Below are 5,228 nucleotides of genomic sequence, written 5' to 3' on the forward strand. Positions count from 1 at the left end.
GGTCTACCCGAATTCAGGTTCATCCGTGCACTTGCATATCCTGTGTCATTTCTATGCTTCAAATCCCGTGTTCTTCATTGTAGGGGCACTATAAAGGCATGAATAGTCTAGGCAATTGCTATCCCCACACTAAGTTAAAGCACTACACATCAATAAAATCATTAGTCCCTCCCTCACTTCTCTCAAAAATGATGAATATCTTGATCAAGGCACAAAAAAATCCAAAAATGACAAAAATGCAATGTAAGAATTAAAATGCAAGTTAGGGAGTTAGAAATATTTACAAATGGTGGTTTGGAGAGGACTCCACCAAACTTTCATCCTTAGTGAGATGTTATGGGGGCATGTTCAAGGTGTTGTTGATGTTACTCAACACCTTGAAGAAGTAGTCAAAAGCTTGTTCATTATCATGATAAAGATCCTCAATAGATCTTTTCACTTGTTGTCCTTCATGTTGGTCTTGATCGATAGCATTACCAATGTAGGGATTGAAAATCCCTTCAAACTCATCGTCCCAAAGACCACCAACTTCGTCTACTTGATCATTAAAAATCTCTTGAGTTGATAGAGACAACTCTCCTCCTTTCTTGTTTTGGCCAATGAGGCCATCCTCTTCACTTGTCATGGGTGAGATTTTCAAGCTCTCTTTGTTACAATTCACTTGCTCTTTTGATGGAGCATTATCAACTTTCTTTTTCCATTCTAATTATGACTTCTTCCTCTCATCCTTCCGGCTATAATGATCAACCATAAAACATGGTTCATGCAAACGTGGAGCTCTCTTGGTCTTGTCAAGATTGAAAGTTATGCTCTCATCTCCCACCTCTAGAGTGAGCTCTCCATGCTTCACATCTATCACTGCACCCGCGGTGTGCAAGAAAGGTCTACCTAGAATGATTGGAATATTGGAGTCTTCTTCCATTTCAACAATGACAAAGTCCACCGGGATGAAAAATTTCCCAACTCTTACGGGAACATCTTCCCATATCCCTAATGGTGTCTTCGTCGATCTATCAGCCATTTGGAGTGTGATATTGGTACATTTAAGCTCTCCCATCCCTAACCTTTTACTTACCGAATACGGCATAACACTCACACTAGCCCCTAGATCACATAAGGCTTTGTTGATCGTTGTGTCGCCAATGGTACACGGTATTGAGAAGCTTCCCAGATCTTTAAGTTTCGGAGGTGAACTCCCTTGAAGGATTGCACTACTCACCCACCTTAGTGAAGGCGATAGTTTCGAGCTTCCGGATCAACTTCTTTTTCGTAAGGATGTCTTTCATGTACTTTGCATAGGCCGGCACGTGATTGATTAATTCCGTGAAAAGAATCGAGACTTCCAAATTCTTCACAATTTCCAAAAATTTTCCAAGTTGGTCATCAAATTTGGGTTTGGCTTGACGACTTGGAAAAGGAAGTCTAATCACAATGGGTTCCTTCTCCTTGGCCTTGTCTTCACTTTTCTTTGAAACTTCTTCTTTTGATGGTTCTCCATCCTTGGCGTTTTGCACAACTTCTTCTTTGTCACTAGCTTCCACAACTTCATCCTCAACTTTCTTCTTCGGTGCTTCATACCTCGTACCACTCCTCAAGTGGATGGCACTAACCGTTTCATGTCTCGGGGGATTACTTTGAGGTGGTAATTGCCCCTTTTGTCTATGTGAGCTTGAAGATGCTAGTTGAGTCAATTGGGTTTCCAACATTTTGGTGTGGACTAGGATGTTGTTGATGGTAATTTCCTTTGCTTGACTATCCTTTTGCATTTGAGTGAAAAACTCTTATTGATCCTTTTGCATTTGGAGGACCGCTTTTTGAACATCAAAACCTTGGTTATTTTGTTGATTGTATGGAGTTTGATTTTGGTAACCTTGGTTTTGGTTGTAAAAGGGTCTTTGATTTTGGCTTCTCATGAGAGGTGGGGTGTATGTTGGTTGAGGGTTTTGAACATTTTGGCTTTTATATGAGAGATTTGGGTGGAACCTAGTGTTTTCATTGTAATAATTTGAATAAGGGGTGCCACTCATGTATGCTTGAAAAGCATTCACTTGTTCATTTGTTCCCCTACATTCACTTTGGTCATGTCCCAAAGTTCCACAATTCTCACATATCTCACTTGGGATTGATGAAGATGCCTTCATGGCATTAACATGTTGCTTTGGTGATTTTGAGGCTTCTTTTAGTCTAGCCATAGCTTTTTTGAACTTCAAATTGATGGTATCAATGTGAGCACTAAGTTGAGCACCCAATTGAATAATAGAGTCCACTTCATGCTTTCCTCCTCTAGTAGCCTTGCGAGGTCTACTATATTGTGAATTATGGACCGCCATTTCCTCAATCTTGTTCCAAGTTTGATTATCGTCAACTTCGGTGAACATACCATTTGATCCCATGTTGAGAATGTTTCTTGAGTCTTCGTAAAGACCATTCCAAAATTGTTGTACCAAGAACCACTCGCTAAGTCCATGATGAGGACATGAGCGACAAATTCCCTTGAATCGCTCCCAAGCTTTATACAAGGATTCTTCATCTCTTTGCTTAAAGCCCGTAATTTGAGCTCTTAGCATGTTAGTCTTTTCCGGTGGGTAGAAATTTTTGCAGAAAGCTAGAGCCAATTTCTTCAAAGAGTCAATTCCGAGAGTAGCCTTATCAAGGCCTTTAAACCATTGTTTTGCGGTGCCAATTAGAGAAAAAGGAAATAAGACCCATCGAATTTGGTCTTGAGTTACACCGGTTTGAGAAATCGCATCACAATAGTCACAAAAAGTCTTCATGTGAGAGTGAGGGTCTTCACTAGGCATCCCCCCAAATTGGCTTCTTTCGACTAAATGGATAAATGCGGATTTGGCAATGAAATTTCCGGTTAAGTGTTGTGGTGTGGGAGTACCATTGGGTAGGTTCTCCTCGGTTGGTACGGAATGTGATGAAAATTTAGGCATTGTGGGTTGATTTTGTGTTGGATTTTGTGTTGGGTTCTCCTCACCTTCTCTAGCAAAAGGGTTGACGAACTCAATAGTGTTTGGTTAAATATCTACAACCTCACCAATACCTCTCAAATTTCTTCTAGCAAGTCTTCTATTGTTTGTCAAAGTCCTTTCAATTTCGTGATCAAAGGGTAACAAGTTACCTTGTGATCTTCTAGACATGCAAAATATCAAACAACTTGAAAATAATTAGAAGAAACCTTGAGGAGTTTTACTTCCCCAAGGCAAAGAAAGACACAACTAATAACAATCTAAGAAAATCTAAATCAAGTTAACACCGTCCCCGGCAACGGCGCCATTTTTGGTCGGACTCTCTTGAGTGGTTTAGTTTTCGGTACTTGTCGTTAGGAGCACCTAGACCAAAACAATATTTATAACTCCACAAACAACTCTACTATTAGTAAAGAGGCAAGTAAAGGTCGGATCCCAAGGGACAGGAATGGAGATGAGATTTTTAATTGCAACTAGCGGTGTCTAGGGGTGTCACAATTTGGGGTTTTAATAGAAGATCACTAAACTAAATAGCAATGAAAGTAAACAAGCAAGATGATTAAAAAAGGGTGTAAACAGTTGATAAAAGGCACTAGGCTGTCATGGGGTCATAGGAGATTCATGGGAATTGATCATACAAACATATTCTCAAATTATAAGCAAGCAATTATTGTCGTGATGGATCGAGTTGGTTTATATCTTACAATCCTAGGAAAGTTTGGGTCCCGGAGCCGAATCGATTAGATTTTACAATACCTACAAGTGGACTTAATCTTCCCTACTCAACTATATGCATGGTCTAATGAGACTCGAGTTGGTTTATGTCTTACAAGTCTCATTGAAAAGATAGGTGATGGGTAAAAAATGCAAGGATTCATAGGCTCGCATTTCATCAAACATAACATGTGCATAAGTTGAGATCACAACAAGCAAGCAAATAAACTATGAAAACATATTAATTTAAGCATGAATCGTCCCCCATGTTGGTTTCCTCTGATTACCCATTAACCCTAGCTAGGGAAATTACTCACTCATTATCATGTTGAACATGCTAGCAAGGTTGTCAATCATACCAACAAAGTAAAACATGATGAATAAATGAAGATGATTAACAATAATTAAAAAGGGATTAAGAGAATTATACCTACTAATGATTCCAATAATAAAGCAAAGAATAATAGAAGTATTTGATGATTGATTGAAAGGTTGTCAATCTCCCAATAATAACCCAAATAATCTTCAATTACCCAAAATGAAAGATGAACAAAAGAGAGATTAAGGAAATGAGATTTGTATTAAGACTTGACTAAAAGGTGATTACAAGATTAATGAGAGATTAGATTGATATAAACTACACTAGAGATTGCTAAGAAGAACATGATTATCTAATTAGACTAATGGGGTATTTATAGTGGAGATTAGGTACACAAATTAGGGTTTACTAAGGGCTTAAATGACGATTAAGTACTTGAGGAATCGCTCGTCTCAGAAAAATATGCGAGTCTCCTTTTTGCTAGTCTTTGCCGAGGTATGTGCATTCCTCATAAAACAAGTAGAAGACGGATTAGCTGTCACACAATCCGAGCGTCCAGGGCACGGGACGAGCGGATTGTGGGTCTTTTGGACGAGCGGATTGTGGTTGTTTTGGACGAGCGGCCTTCTGAGGAAGACGCTCGGATTGCTTGTCTTGGACGGGCGAATTGTGGGCAATCCGCTCGGATTGTAGATCAGCTTCTTCCTTTCTTCTTTTCTTCCTTTCTCTTCATACAATCCTTGAAGATTTCCTCGGGGATGCAAGGATCTTTTCTCATCATTGCCCATCTACTACAATATGTTCAAAGGCCTTCTAGTCTTGTCTTCTCTTTGATGCTTGGTCATTGAATTCAATCAATTTAGCTCCATTTTGCCATGAAAAGGCAAGGTTTGCACTCCTTTCCTACCAAGGGATCAAAACCTCATAGAATATGCAAAACAAAAGAGTAAATACAATAAATGACCCAAATATGCACTAAAAAGCATGGGAACAAGGCTAATTCAGGGACTAAATATGCTCAAATAATGGTCACATCAATAGTGCTGGCCCTTTCGTTCTTAACATTTCCTATTTGACAGCTCAACATTTTAACATTGTCGGGTAGAAGAGAGAAGGGCACGATTTCCTATGGTGGGTTGGCATCCCACATTGCCCGTAGCCTCTTCACTGACTTCTCCCGTGGCCTGATACATGTAGATAAGAACGTGTACATTGACATT

General features: G+C 39.4%; 1 non-coding gene across 1 annotated transcript; it reads left to right on the forward strand.

Annotated features, from left to right (window-relative positions):
* The first annotated feature begins 2,460 nt into the window (after positions 1-2,460).
* On the forward strand, positions 2,461-2,567 carry LOC141604421 (small nucleolar RNA R71). The gene has a single exon (XR_012526121.1). It is a non-coding gene; the product is annotated as a small nucleolar RNA R71 (small nucleolar RNA).
* Positions 2,568-5,228: the final 2,661 nt, after the last annotated feature.

This window comes from Silene latifolia, chromosome 9, assembly GCF_048544455.1.
Source record: "Silene latifolia isolate original U9 population chromosome 9, ASM4854445v1, whole genome shotgun sequence".
NCBI classification, from domain to species: Eukaryota; Viridiplantae; Streptophyta; class Magnoliopsida; order Caryophyllales; family Caryophyllaceae; genus Silene; species Silene latifolia.